Here is a 16,483-nt window from a genome sequence, read left to right on the forward strand (position 1 = left end):
ATCCTCAAACACAAATGTTGGTAATTAAAAACAAGACAAAACAAAAACACCACTCTTTTTTAGGAGTGTGTTTTTAGGTAGTACTTATTTTTTTATTAATTAGTCACTCTCTGTTCTAAAATTGCAGTACAAATTCTGTAATACACTCTGCCTTTTGGTGTTTAATTCTGGATTGAGTTAATTAAAAGGAAGGAGAGAGAAGGAACCTAGCTGTCAAAGGTCAGGATTTTCCTTGATGGGAGGCTATTACTCTTCATGTATTGATGTTTCTCCCCCTGGGGGATTAGGAGTTATTTTCCCTGTGTTCCTGAGACGAGGTGAGGTTGTGTGGCTTGCACAAGTGCTCACAGCTGCATAGCAGCAGAGCAGGGAATTGAACCAATTCCCAGGCCAGAGCTTTGTCTTCAGGAAAGGTCTTACTACATCTCTCCCTGCAACCTCTGCCTACCCTTTCACTGTCAAGGCCATTAGGAGAAGGGAGGAGGAATAAAGGATAAAATTGGTGCCATGATAAAGAATACTTGGAAGAGGATAGTGGTTTGCCTAAGAGCCATCTTTAGCCTAAACTTTCCTGACAAGACGTTATTTTAAGTTATTTTTTTTTCTGCTACCAAGCGGATTAAGCCATTTACATATGAAACAGGGATTTAGCAAAATTTCTCCTATTTCAAGAATTTAATTTTCTCAGGTATTTTTGGGGGGAAAAAGCCTTGTTTGGGGAGATTACACATTTAAAATTCATATTTGAATATTCTCTTGTTTTGGTCTAAAAACTCTTTGCAACTGCAAGACAATTCTGGTAACTCTTCCAAATGGGTTCCATTGGTTTGAAAATGTCACTACAAAAAGTCAAAATTTCTTAAGTTTATTGCTGAGGGAATTCTTGCCTCTGAGAAGGTTAAGGTTCATTCATGTTCCCGCAATAACAGAACACATATTCTACAGAAACATCCAAGTGAACTTTGCTCACTGCTGATTCCCTTGTAAATAGAGCAGTCCTGTCTTCTCCCTGTTTCTTTAGGCAGTATCAGGGAGAAATACTGCAAAGATTTATTAAGTTGAGGAAAATATAACCCAACTGGAACCTCACATCCCAGGAGTTCAGAGTATGGCCCCAGAGGTCAAGGCAAATTTTATAGAGGAGTATGCACTCCTAGCTCAGGTCTGCCATTTACCTAGAAGGGTTCCATCAATGTGGTACTGAATGAACTAAGGCAAAAATCTGGATGTGTCTTAGGGAGGGAGGGAATTAGACGACCATATCATGCTTCAAATAGAATTCATTAAGAGACATCTATAGGTGTCGGTATGTGGGTTTGATGCATTCTTCCTTTGTGTTATTCCTTCAGATCTCAAGTCCCAGAATTCTAACTCTTAAGGTGTATTTTTTGGAAGACAGAGGGAGAGAAAGCTGGGATATTAAAATTTCCTGTAAAGTGCAATCATTCATAAGTAGTTCTCTGTGCCATCTGGCATTTATATCATGGTAGATGTGGGGAAATTTGCATTTATATTTTATTGGTGCCTAATAAACTTTCTAGCCATGACCAGTGACAGGGCTGTGTTGTTTTAGAGGGAAGAAGTGCAGTGCTTCATGTCATAAACTGGCGTTCCAAATCCACATATTCTCCCTGCCTCCGCACCCCCATTCCTTTCATGATTGTGTGCCTTTGCCTGTCTGTACCGGTAGGGGGGGAGAGAGAACAGACCAGCGCTTGTTGTACTAGAGAAGTGTCCCACACAGAGAACTGTTGAATTGCATTCCCCTTACAGCCACGTGGGAGCTGTTTTAAGTATCACTGATGCTAGTTCACCAGGAGGCAGAGTCAGCTGCCTTCTCAGTGCTCAGGACTTGGAACTGCTGAATCTGCAGCTGTTGTGATTTTTTTTTCTCTCTCAAAAAAATTTTTTTTAAGGCCTCCAACATCTTTCATTGATTTTGTTAAAACCAAATATGTACATGCTGTACTTTTATTTCCTTAAGTTTCATTTAGAACAGATGATGTTTCTATGCAGATTTTTCTAAGGAAAATAGTTTCCTATCCACTTTGATTTGTTGATCATTTTACAGTGCTCAGAATTACCAAGGGCACTTATTCTGAGTCAAGTTCTCTGGCTGGTAGAACACCAATGCCCCCTGCTGATACCTTGCCCGAAACCTTCCTTTGGAAAATGAGAACATTACCCTCTGTCTTACAGGCACATACGTATTCACCAGCCTCACCTGAAAAGGACATGGGCTTCTAGGGTCATGTCAGTCTGCTTTATTAGCTTCTCATTAGTGTAATTTCCTCTATTAGTCTTTCCTGACAGAGCTAGAAGTTATTTCATGCTTGGCTGGCTTTATTATAAAAACAGCTTTAAAGGTATCAGCAGAGCTTTATACCGGACAAAATGGGAACCAGAACTAACATTTGATTATGGTGATGTAATTTCTGTTACATTATATTTACATTCAATGGAAAAAGTCCCTTAGAATACCTTCATATTTGTCTTCCTGTTTCTTCCGGATGTATAGAATTTTTGCCTTAAAGAGATTTTAAAACTTAGTGCTCCTGATTTTCTCGAATCCTTTCTAATGTCACCTCTATCAAGTGATTCCTTGGTTTCCCCTAGTGATAGAGAACCTACCACCTATCAAAGCAACCATCGCATCTTTGAATAATTTTGACAAAAAGTTCATGCAGAATTTTTTTGGTTCAGCTTCCAAATATTAGGCCAGTTTCTACCCTTTCCTGCTGTAAGAGCTTTTGTAACAACAAATCTAATTCCTCTTAATTCTTTGAATATCTGAAAAGAAAGATTATGTTCTCCTGACATTCTTCTCTTCCCTGGGATGAATAATGTCAACTGCCAGAAAAAAAAGGCAAATATATCTGTAAATGTTTGACCCAAGGGACAAAATCTCAGAATACCCAGAATACCAGCAGAATATAAAATTCCTCTCTTCAAATGATGTGCTAATTGTTCATTTCTCTCTATATATATCTCCCTGGTTACCACAATACACTTTAAAAATCTTCATTTTTGAACTCAGTAGAGGAAAGAGGAGACAAGTTCCATTTCTGCAATAGTGTGGTTTGAATATTCCCAAGAACATCTAATCTCAGGGCTTCCTAAATGCCTGGAAATCGTTAGATCTTCCTGCTCAGCCCACATATTCTTAAGCAAGCCGTGTCAGATGAAGATTTCTGACCAGGTTGGGAAATTAGTGAATTTGGACTGAGATGTTTTAATAAGCAAATGCCTCAGAAAGCCAGTTGGATCTTTGTCGAACTCATCATTCCCCTGAGTTCTGCAACTTCTCTGCAGGCAGATGCAACATCTAAACTCCTGGTGCTTTCTAGGCAACGCACTCCTCCCCATCTTTTATTTGCAGTTCATTTCACTGTCTAGGTAGCCAATAACTACGGCTGTTGCCATATCTTACATCAACCATAATAAAACAAACAATGACCTTAAGCCAAATACAAATAGCCACATTCATATTGGTAGGCTTGCTCTGCCACTAAGTCTGCTATTACAATTTTCCTAAAATAATGCAAGGTGGTTTTATTTTTTGAGGGAACAAATTACAATGTTTCTTTTTAAAAAATTGTATTCAATGTATTGGGGTGACATTGGTTAGTAAAATTTTATAGGTTTCAGCTGTATAATTCTATAGTACATCATCTGTATATTGTATTGTGTGTTCACCACCCAAAGTCAAGTCTGTTTCCATCACCATTTATCCTTCCCTTTGCCCTTTTTCCTGCCCCCAGCACACTTTCCCTCTTATAATCACCATGTTGTTGCCTGTGTCTCTGAGGGGTTTTTTGCTTAATCCCTTCACCTTTTTTACCTGACTCCCCAAACCCCACTCCCTTCTGATAGATGTCAGTCTGTTTCTGTATACATATGAGAGTTTGTTTATATTTTGTTTGTTCATTAGATTCCATACCTAAGTAAAATTATGTAGTATTTGTTTTTCTCCAACTGGCTTATTTCACTTAGCACAATAACCGCCAGGTTTATCCATGCTGTTGCAAAAGGTAAAATTTCCTTATTTTTTTATGGCCAAATAGTATTTCAATATGTAAAAGTATCACAGCTTTTTGATCTACTCAGCTACTGATGGACACTTGAGCTGCTTCTAAATCTTGGTGATTATAAATAATGCTGCAGTGAACATAGCAGTGCATATATTCCTTCAAATCAGTGTTTCATGTTTCTTCAACTATACTCCCAGAGTGGAATTGCTGGGTCATAAGGCAGTTCCGTTTTTAATTTTTTGATGTGTCTCCAGCTGCTTTTCACAGTGGCTGCACCAGTCTGCATCCTCAACAACAGTGCATAAGGTGGGGATTTTCTCCACATTCTAACCAATACTTGTTGTTTATTGATTTATTGGTGATAGCCATTCTGACTGGTGTGAGGTGGCATCTCACTGTGATTTGAATTTGCAGTTCTCTCATGGTTAGTGATGATAAGCATCTTTTCATACATCTTTTGGCCATCTGTATATCCTCTTTAGAGAAGTGTTTATTCAGGTCTGTGGTTTTTTTTTGGTGTTGAGCTGTACAAATTCTTTATAAATTAGAAAATAATGCGTATTAGATGTATCACTGGCAAATATGTTCTTCCACTTAGTTGTCTTCATTTTGTAGATGGTTTCTTGTGCTGTGCAAAAACTTTTTAGTTTGATGTGGCCTCATTTGTTTTTTTCCTTTGTTTCCCTTGCCCAAAAAGATACACCAGAAACAATATTGCTACCAGCAATGTTCAAGATTTTACTGCCTATGTTTTCAGCTAAAAATTTATGGTTTCAAGTCTTACATTTAAGCCTTTAATCCATTTTGAGTTTATTCTTGTGTGTGGTGTAAAAAGGTGGTCTAATTTCATTTTTTCCATGTATCTGTCCAATTTTCCCTACACTATTTATTGAATAGAATGTCTTTACCCCATTGTGTGTTCTTGTCCCTTTTGTCAAATATTAAATGAACATATAGGCATGAGATTATTTCTGGGCTCTCTATCCTGTTCCATTGACCTATATGTCTGTTTTTGTACCATGCTGTTTTGATTACTATGGCCTTAGAGTATAGTTTGATATCAGGTAGTGTGATCCTCCAACTTTGTTCTTTTTCAAGATTGCTTTGGCTATTGGGATCTTATTTCATTCCATATAAATTTTTTAAATACTTGTTCTGTTTCTGTGAAATACATCATTGGCATCTCCATAGGAATTGCACTGAATCTATAGATTGCTTTGGGTAGTATTGACATTTTAATGATGTTATTTCTTCCTATACATGTATGTGGTATATGCCTTACTTGTACTGTCTTCCATTTCTTTCTTTAGTGTCATAATTTTCCAGGTACAGTTCTTTTATATCCTTGGTTAAATTTATTCCTAGGTATTTTATTTTTGATGCTATTATAAATGGAATTGCTTTCTTAATTTCCCTTTCTGATAGTTTCTTATTGGTGTATAAGTATGAAACCAACTTCTGGATATTTATTTTGTATCCTGTTACTTTATTGAATTTATTGATCAGTTCTAGTAGTTTTGTGAAATCTGTAGAGTTCTCTATATACAGTGTCATGTCATCTGGAAATGGTAATAGTTTTACTCCTTACTTTCCAATTTGGATGCATTTTAGGTTTTCTCCTTGTCTCATTGCTGTGCTTAGGACTTCCAGTACTATGTCAAATAAGAGTGATGAAAGCAGACCTTCCTGTGTTATTCCTGATCTTAAGTGGAACACTTTTAGTTTTTGTCCATTGAATATGATGCTGGCAGTGGGTTTTTCATGTATGACCTTATTACAGGTATGTTCCCTCTATTCCCACTTTGCTAAGAGTTTTTTTTATCATAAATGGGTGCTGGATTTTATCAAATGCTATTTCTGCATCTATTAATATGATCCTGGGATTTTTATACTTCATTTTGTTTATGTGGTATATAATGTTTATTGATTTGCAGATATTGTGCCAACCTTACATCCCAGAATAAATCCCATGTGATCATAGTATATAATCTTTTAATGTATTGCTGGATCTGGGTTTGCTAATATTTTGTTGAGAATTTTAACATCCATATTCATCAGGGATATTAGGCTACTTTTTTCTTCATAGTTTCTTTATCTGGTTTTGGAATTAGGATAATGCTGGCCTTGTACTACGAGCTTGGGAATCTTCCCTCCTGTTTAATTTTTGGAATAGTTTGAGAAGGACAGGGGTTTGTTCTTTGAATGTTTGATAATATTCTCCTGAGAGGCCATCCAGGCTAGGACTTCTGTTTGTTGGGAGTTTTTGATAACTGAATCAATTTGTTATAATCAGTCTATTCAGATTTTCTGATTCTCCCAAATTCTGTTTTGGAAGATTGTATGTTTTTAGGAATTCATCCTTTTGTTTAGGTTGTCCAATTTGTTGACAGATAGTTGTTTATAATGTTTTTCTTATAATACTTTTGTGTATATATAGTGTCAGTTCTTCTCTTTCATTTCTAAATTTATTTATTTGAATCCTTTCTCTTTTTTTCTTGGTGAATCTGGTTAAATGTGTGTCAACCTTATTTATCTTTTCAAAGAACTAGCTCTTGGTTTCATTTACTTTTTTTTGTATTGTTTTCTTGGACTCTATTTCATTTATTTCTGCTCTGATCTTTATTATTTTCTGTTATCTACTGACTTTGGGATACGTTTGTTGTTTCTTTTCTAGTTCCTTTAAGTATAAAGTTAGATTGTTTATTTGAGATTTTCTGCATCTTGAGATAGGCCTGTATTGCTATGAATTTCCCCCTCCAAACTGCTTTCACTGTGTCCCATAGGCTTTGGGTTGCTGTGTTCTCCTTTGCATTTGTTTTAAAATATCTTTTGATTTCTTCTTTAACCTTGGTGTTAACCCATTCATTGTTTAATAACATGTTATTTTGTGTATTATTCAGTTTTTTTCTTGTGAATGATTTCTAGTTCCATACCATTATGGTCAGAGAAGATGCTTGACAAGATTTCACTCTTCCTAAATTTATTGAACTTGTTTTGGGTCCTAACATGTGCTCTATCCTAGGAAATTCCTATGTGCACTCTAAAAGAATGTATATTTTGCTGCTTTGGGATGAAATGCTCTGAAGATAACAATTAAATTCATCTAGTCTGGTGTGTTATTTAAGGCCACTGTTTCCTTGTTGATTTTCTGCTGGAAGATCTACCCACTGATGCCACTGGGGTGTTAAAATCCCCTATTAAGACTGTATTCATGTTGATCTCTCCCTTTACGTCCATCACAATTAGCTTTACATATTTAAGTGCTCCTATGATGGGTACATAAATGTTTAGAGAGTTATATCCTCTTGTATGGATCACTTTGTCATGATACAGTGTCCTTCTTTGTCTCTTATTATAGCCTTGTTTTAAAGTCTGTTTTGTCAGATGTAAGTATTGCTACCCCAGTTTTTTAAAATTTCTATTTCTATTAAATATCTTTTTTTATCCCTTTACTTTTAGTCTATGTGTATCTTTAATTTTGAGGTGGGTCTCTTGTAGGCCACATGTATATGGGTCTTTGTTTTTTTATCCATTAGCTACCCTATATACTTTTAAAAAATATTTTATTTATATTTAGACAAAAGAGAAGGGAGGGAGAATGAGAGGGACAGAAACATCAATGTGTGGTTACCTCTCGTGTGCCGCCTACAGGGGACCTGGCCTGCAACCCAGGCAAGTGCTCTGACTGGGAATTGAGCTGGTGACCTTTGGTTCACAGACTGGCACTCAGTCCACTGAGCCACACCAGCCAGGGAAGCTACCTTATATTTTCTGATTGGAGAACTTAAGTCATTTATATCTAAATTGATTATTGATAGATAAGTATTTATTGTCATTTTATTCATTATATTTACATTCCTCTGCTGTTGTTTCTTTTCTTCTTCTTAAAGAAGACCATTTAACATTTCTTGCAATATTGGTTTGGTGTTAATAAACATTTTTAGCTTTTTCTTGTCTTGCAAGCTCTTTATTTCTCCTTCAATTTTAAATGCTAGCCTTGCTGGGTAAAATAGTTCTGGTTCTAGATCCTTTCTTTTCATTACCTTGAGTATTTCATGCCAATTCCTTCTGCTCTGAAATGTTTCTGTTAAGAAATCAGCTGACAGTTTTACGGGAGCTTCCTTGTAGGTAACTGTCTTTTTCTTTATTCTTTTAAGATTCTCTCTTTGAGTAATTAAATAAAAAACAATAAAATAAATAAATTAAAATAAATAAAAACAATTTTAAAAAAGATTCTCTCATTGTCTTTAACTTTTGCCATTTTAATTATGATGTGCCTTGATGTGGGCCTCTTTTGGTTCATCTCTTTTGGGACTCTCTGCACTTCTTGGACTTATGTTCTTTTTCCTTCACCAGGTTAGGGATGTTTTCAGTCATTATTTCTTCAAATAAGTTCTCAATCCCTTGATCTCTGTCTTCTCCTGGTACCCCTATGATGCGGATGTTGTTACGCTTCATGTTGTCCCAAAGTTCCCTTAAACTATCCTCATTTTTTAAGTACTTTTTTCTTTTTGCTGCTTTGATTCTTGTTTTCTGCTACCTTGTCTTCCAAATCACTGACTCAGTCCTCTTCTTCATCCAACCTACTGTTTATTCCTTCTAGTGTCTTCTTCATTTCAAATATTGTATTCTTCATTTATGACATTCTTTTTTATGACTTCTATGTCCTTTTTCATCTGTTGTAGTTCTCACTAAATTCCTTGTAGTTCTCACTAAGTTCCTTGAACATCCTTATAACCATTTTTTAAAAACTCATATATCTGGTAAATTGCTTGCCTCCATTTCATTTAGCTCTTTTAATGGAGATTTCTCATGCTCATTCATTTTGCGCCCCTCCTTTTTTTGTCCCTCCCATTTTGACTCCCTTTTTATGTTTTCTGTGTATTAAATAGAACTGCTGTGCCTGCCAGTCTTGGTAAGGTGGCCTTATGTCTATAAAAAGCAAGACTTGTTTAGGTAACTTAGTAGAAATATATGATTAGTCAATTGGACATTTGCAGGAAAGAGCTGAGATGAAATTAGAAAGCTATGGAGGATTTAGCTCATCAGGATCTTGGGTGGCATGCTAGGAATTGGAATTTTTATCCTCTAGGAAAAGGAAATCAATAGACTTTATTTTACAAAAAGTATTTTAGTGGCAGTGAGATATTAAGGAAATAGACCAGACTTGGAGTTTGCCTGAATATGGAGTAGAAAAAAGAAAGAAGGATTAATCAGGAACAACTCTTCATTTGCTCAGTTGAATAATTATGGGTGATGAGATTTTCTGAAAAGTAAATACTGTAAAAAGAGTTTTTAAGAGGTACAGGTTATGATTCAGATAGAAAGTCTTGATTATAAGATGCCTAAGAAATATGTAGAAGAAGATATTGATAATGGATGTAAAAATAAGGACTTGTAGTTCAAGAAAAAGAGGTCTGGGCTAGAATTATATGTCTGTTAATAGTCAAAATAGGTGGTAATTGAAGCTATTGGAGAAGTTCAGTAGGAAGTAAAGTCTATAGTTCTAGAAAAGGGTTTGGGCAAGAAATAAAGATTTCAATGTGTAAGAGATAGTTAGAACACTGGGAGTACATGAGACTCCCCGGGACAACAGTGAGAAGAAAGTACAGAGCTAATGGTAGAATGAGGTGTGTATATGAGAAGAATTGTAATTCTGAGACTAGGAAAATAATAATAAAAGAAAGGAAGCCAAAGAAAGAGAGAAATTCAAGAATAAGAAAATGACTAGGAGTGTCAGATGTTGCAGAGGCATCAAATAAGCCGAGGACAGAAAAGTGTTTAATGAATTTTCAATTAGATGATCATTGATGACTTAGATGATAACAATTTATGAAGCATGGAGGGAGAAAATGAAGTTAGCCCAAGTAGCTTTGCAATGTAGGAAAGCAAAAATATTGAGCAGTAATAAAATCAAGGGAGGGTTTTATTCTGTGTCTTGTGCTTTCTATTTTTTTTTTTTGCTTTGTTTTGTTTTAACTGTTTAAGAGGCACTCAGAGGCAGTGAAGACAGGGAGGCTTAAGATTCAGAAAGAGGAAAAATAAGGGAGAGCAGCAATTCCAAGAAAGACAACTTACTAACAGATGAGAGTGAACAGTCTTTCCCCCTAAGTCTTGTTTCTTTAAGTGCTGCTGTTCAGTTAGGTTACATTTATGTTCCTCTCAATACCATCACCCAGTATTTGAGCAATAGAAGCCCAGGTTTGGGGGCTTCTGTTTGTTATGTCTATGAAATTTCCTTAAGTTAAACTCACTCTTTATTCAAAGCTGTTGAGAACTTTCTGGATTCTAATTTTTTCTTTCAGTACACATGTTATCCTTCAAAGTCTACATCACTCACAGATTTGATAAGGGTGACTTCTAACTCACTGGCATAAGACTGAGAAATGAACATGCCTAGAATTCTCCATTAATATTACTAGTGATTCATTAATAAACTCATTTTGACTTCATCCAATATTCAATACACCTATTACCCAGTCCACATTTCTATCTTGTCTACCAGGTACTCAAGGTCACCTTTTGCCAGGTCCCTGGATGTGGTCTAAACAGACCACAAATAACTCATTTCCCTGCTATGCCAATCTAGTAACTCCATTAAAGAATGAAATAAGATCAGTCTGAGGTGACCTGGCTCGTGCTTACTGAACCCATCCTGGCTCAGAGTGATCAATGTCTCCTCTTTGAAGAGCAAAGAAACTTGCCCTGTAACATCAATTCTACAATCATGCCTGGGATAAATGTAAAATTCAATCATTATCATCAGTAATGCTTTTAATACTATATATTTCCCTTTTGAAATTTAGAAATATGTTTGCCCACTTCCAGCATTCCTGCCTTTCTTTCATTCTCATTAATTTCTTTAAATACCTCGTTTGCAATTTTCTCAGTATCCTGGACGTGGTTTCTCTTGTAAAGCATATTTAAACTCATTTAAAGCAACGTTGTTCTTTCTTTGATCACACCCTATGTTTAGAACCAATGCCATTCTAACTTTTTAAATCTGAAGGTCTTTTCTCTAGATAAGGGAGACAGGCAACAAATAAAATTAAATATTTCTGTTTTCTCAGTATTATCCATCAATATTGCATTATTGTTCCATTTTACTGCATCAAATTTAACTGTAGCATTTTTGTTAGTCACCATTTACTTTAGGTTTTGGACATTTGAACACACTCTAAAAGAGATCCACTGTCTTCTGTTGATCTCAGCTCTTTTTTCTTTCATTTTTTATACATCCAGTTACCAAATTTGGCCTCATTAGAGAGTTCCCCCATATAAGCCAGTTTCTTTCAGTTGTGCCTCTTCTTCTTTTTCATTAGAACTTAATTTTTGAGAAGTTTAATCATTCAGATTGGTTTCCATTTTAGGCTGTCATGTCTTACACTCATGCCTGCTTAATCTCAGGATCTTCTGAATTCTGCTTTCATGAGTTCTGGAGCTCCTGTCCAAGTGAACTCGGAACCCTAAATTTAATGGCAGCTTTTTCCCACCACATCAACCTCACTGAACCTCACATGACTGCACTACTAGCTGAATGATGTTAGGTAACTTATTTCTGATTTGTTTTAGATGATTTTAAGATATCTATTTTATAAGTTACCTATAAATAATGCAATTCCTTATTTTATAAGAGTATAAAAATTAGCTACAAATTTGATATATATTGAATCTGAATTGTGGGGCAAATAGAAAATAGAAATAAATGCAAAAAATTATATCTCTCAACTACCATTGGCTTGAATTAATCACCATAAAGGGGTTATAACTGATGAAGTAATTGTTTTTAGTTCATTTTAGATGTAAAATTGACTAGGGTAGTCAATTATTTGTATATATCCTTTTCTTTGTTGACATACAGCAAAATATACCTTTGATGGAGCCCAAACCATACTAAACAAAATATTAAAACCAAGAAATTATATTCATCATAAGATTCCATAATGAAAGTAAAAAGGTAAATTAATACCTCAGAGAACACATTTGCCATTTATGTAACATAAAAGATTGGTGTCCAAAATTTATTAAAATCTACTTCAAGTCAATTAAAATAAAAAGACAATACCAAAAATATATATAAAAATGCAAAAATGATATATATAGGCATTTTATAGAAAAGGAAACACAAAAATAAGTATGATAAGATGTTTAATCTTATTAGTTAGGAAAGTGTAAGTTAAGACTACAGTATATCTACCTACTCGTAGTATATTTACTAGACTGAAAGGCTCACTACACCAAGGATTGCAGACCTTGTGAAGAGTGAGAACTTCAAACATGCTGATGAACATGGAAAATGGAAAAGCACTTTGAAAAACAATTTGGGATTGTCTTACAAAGTTGAACATGTATGTTATCCTATGATCCAGAAACTCAACTCCCAGGCTCATACTCCAAAGTAATCTTAAACACCTTACACATGTCCCCATAGACTTGATCAAGATTGCTTATTACAATCCCCTAATAGCACAATAAATCCCCAACAACAATCAATTTAAACAGTGAAAATGAATGAACTTCAGATATATGTAAAAAAAATATGGATAGATATTAGAACTTAATGTTAAGTGAAAAAACAACTTCGGAATGGTATAATGACATTTTTATTAAATATGTATGTTTTTTTAGGGAAACATACAAATGTTCTAGAAAATGAAAAATATAAAATTTGGGAAAGTAGTGACCTCTTTGGGTAATTCAGTAGGCTAGAGATGCAACAGAGTAAAGTAGTTTGAGATTAAAGATACATAGATAGGAAGCCTCTATAGCATTGATGGTGTCCTACTTCTAAAATTGGGTGATTTGCCCTGACCGGTGTGGCTCAGTGGATTGAGTGATGGCCTGTGAACCAAAAGGTCACCGGTTCAATTCCCAGTCAGGGCACATGCCTAGGTTGCGGCCCAGGCCTGCAGGAGGGAGCATGTGAAAGGTAACCACACATTGATGTTTCTCTCCCTCTCATTCTCCTTCCCTTCCCCTCTGTCTAAAAATAAATAAATAAAATCTTTAAATAAAATGAAATAAAATTGGGTGATTTGTTTGAATATTTCTTTTGTTACTATGTGTCTAACTTACACACCTACTCTATATATTTTAACATATAAAATATTGAATTAAAATATACAGGCCCACTGGCCCTTGGATTTGGAAAAGCACTGTATTTTTTTTTTCTTTGAGAGCACTGTATTCTTAACCAGGGTCTTCTGCTAAATTGCTCTGAAACCTCAAACAAGTTACTTAGCTTACCTGAGCTTTGTTTTCCTCATCTGTAAAAAGAGAGACTGGATAGTCTTTGAAGTGCCTTCCCATTCCAATAGTCTATAATCACATGGTCCAGAGAAAGAATAGAGGAAGTAAACCAAAGAACTTTCCAAGTAGCTTTCAACTGACACTTGTTGACATAGATTCAAAATATAAGGAAAGGGGTGAAGAATATCAATCTACCATGTTATTCTAAACAAATGGAAATTTCAAATAAGGAAGACTAAAAAGCAAGGTTGTATTAGGTTATTTAAAACTATACTGTCTTAACTCTGGGTCAAATACCTACTTGACCACAAGCCTCTGTTTGCCCTTGTCACATCCTTTAAAAATTTGAAAAACAATGTTTAAACAAGGAAAAATGCATAAGTACTGAAGGCTGGGTGGCAAGTGACATCTATCAAGTGGCAGAAATCTCAGTAAATGTCCCTAGATATGGTAGAGATTAACTCCAAAGTAATGAGAAGAAATGAAGCCAAATTTAGTAAAACCGATTGTCCATCAAGATAAAGCAGCAGCATCTCATGTAATTAAACAAACAAACAAACAGAACCCAGACCCTAGCATCCCTAATTAGGACGAGGCAGGCTGTGGCACATGCAGGATGACACCACTCAGCTCTTTTTCAGTGCAGGTCATTCTTTTAACAGCGAGTGATAAAAGCGCGTGTATAGTGCTTATTATATGCCAGAGACTATGTTGTTCATATGTAATTAGTTCAATTAATCACCACATCAGCCATTTGTTGGTAGATAGTATTTTCTCCAGATGAAGAAACCAAAATATAGAGAGGTTAAGTGACTCTCCCCAGGTCAATGAGTGGCACAGGCAGGATTCAAATCCAAGCTCAGGGCTTCTAGAGTCAGGTGCCTTCGTCACTGAGATGTACTACCCCTTAGCAGTAAAACAAAGTGGCTGTGTCCTCTGTCTTTGGCCACAATAATGATGCACAACAAGCCATTCCAAAACTCAATGGTGTGAAAGAGTGATCATTTCTTTAGCTTATGAGTCTGTAGTTGGCTGTTTAGACCTTACTGGGAAGGTTTCCTGGGCTTGGCTGGGCTCACTCATGAGCCTAAGAGCTGGCCAGCTATTGTCTGGGGGTCACACATCTCTGTGGGAAAGTTGGCTGTCACTGGGGGTGACTTGACTCTCCTCCATGGCTCCCCACAGCAGGCTAACCCAGGCGCATTCTCCTGACAAAGGCAGAGGTGCAGAGCAAATGGGAACACACAAATGCTTTTTATGCCTCCACTTATAATCACATCAAATGAAGCTTTTGCTGCAGTGACAAGGACTCTCCAAAGATGCAGCAGAGCTGTTCCCTGAAACCATGGACGACAAATCCTACAAGGAGGGAGAGCCCAGTTATATGTCATCTGGAGTCAAACCCTTTATACAGTTAGATTCAGAAATCTGGCCTCCAGAGGACATTCTCCAACAAGACAGAGAAAAACACAAAAAATAAGGGACACAAAGGCAACTCCAACTCCCTCATTCCTCCTGCCCAGGCTTCTAGATGACCTAACTGGGTGCTTCCATCAGCCCATCCCTCACCTGTAATGTCAAAGAAGGAGATTTTTACAGCCCTCATAAGGGAGGGAAGGGACTCTAAAGAGATATTTATGAGGAAAAGTGTTTTCAGTTTCTAATGGGGTTTGGATTTACTACATGACAATTTAGAGGGCACTCCTTGTTATTGATGGTTGTCTCGAGGCACTTGAGGCACTTGAGGGAATGCAGTGGTCTGCACTGATTTTTTACAGGCTCCCAGGTGGGTGTATCTTTCAGACTTAGGGTGCTCCTTGAAGATCTTTAGGAATTAAAGTTGCATGATTGAACCCTGGCTGGTGTAGCTCAGTGGATTGACCGCGGGCTGTGAACCAAAGTGTCGCAGGTTCAATTCCCAGTCAGGGCACATGCCTGGGTTTCAGGCCATGGCCCCCAGCAACCGCACATAGATGTTTCTCTTTCTCTCTCCCTCCCTTCCCTTTCTAAAAACAAATAAATAAAATCTTTATAAAAAAGTTGCATGATTGTTGCTATTCTATCTCCCACACCTTTGAACATGCTAATTGAATATAACCTCCTCTTAAATACATTCAACTAAACATTTTCTTCTCATTCCCAGGGAATAATTCCCAGTTTCAGTCCTCCTTCACAAAAACAAAGGAGCCATTGCCTAGGAATAGGTTTGGTTAAGCCTGGCTTAGCTCATACAGCAACAGTTACTCAGAATCTACTTTCGGAGACCCTAAGAGGGTGATGATGCAAGTTGGGAAGTGACAGTGGATGGAGCTCAGACCAGCACCCTGACTGCACATTCTAGTCCTGACAGTTCTGACATCAAAGGCGCCATGAAAATGAGCTTTCACACACTGGACTTTCTACCTTCTAAGACCCTTGCTACCCTCTAAGGCCAAAGGTGAAAGGTAAAAAGACAGAGGTGGCAGTCAAAAATGAAAAAGTACCTAATAAGAAACAATTATTAACTTCCTCCTAAGAATACAACTAAGTTGCTGAACCTTTTCAGCTCAACATGCATGACTTAGGTCAAATGCTGTAAATGTATCTTCTAAAGTAATTTCACATGTCAGTGAATAAATTTCCATTGACAAGGCACGCTCAGTCATAAGACCCCTAGTATCACTGCAGAGGGTTTAGAGTGCTAAGTGATACAGATTATGCATTGTGCTATGCTCAGAAGGTTTTTAGATGGAACAATCATTTCAAAAGGGACAAAAATCAATGCAACAGTATAAAAGTAGGGAAAAAAGAGGCTTAGATTACTTTGCAGAACCTCCAGTCAAGAATAGATTCAGAGAGTGACAATTTTTCATAAGAATCAGGAGATTGTGCGCTCCGGGAGCCTTCCCCCTATCATGTATATTAGAATCACTGTTCCTCTAATTCAAATCTCTAAGCAGCTTAATTCCTGCTCTTATTTGAATACAATTTAGAGAGAACATGAGCACAAAAATGCCGTATCTCTTCAGTATCTGCCTCTCTCAATGAAACTGTTCAGATGACTCCAAGCTCTGCGCTTGTGTGGTTGACCATATAGCTGGACATTCCTCTCAAAGACAAGGTGAAGAAAGCCTCTCCCAGGCAAAGACTCAGGTTGAGAGGCAGTCTTAGGATTGTTGGGGGCGGGGGGTATAATAGCGTCTTCCTAATGAAATACGCTTCAA

General features: G+C 36.6%; 1 protein-coding gene across 4 annotated transcripts in view; it reads left to right on the forward strand.

The window, feature by feature from the left end:
- Positions 1-16,483, forward strand: part of PLPPR1 (phospholipid phosphatase related 1) — a 237,688-nt gene that overhangs the window by 166,511 nt on the left and 54,694 nt on the right. The gene's annotated exons all lie outside the window — the stretch shown is intronic.

Source organism: Phyllostomus hastatus, unplaced genomic scaffold (genome assembly GCF_019186645.2).
Source record: "Phyllostomus hastatus isolate PE091 unplaced genomic scaffold, TTU_PhHast_1.1 phas_contig_34, whole genome shotgun sequence".
Classification (NCBI taxonomy): Eukaryota; Metazoa; Chordata; class Mammalia; order Chiroptera; family Phyllostomidae; genus Phyllostomus; species Phyllostomus hastatus.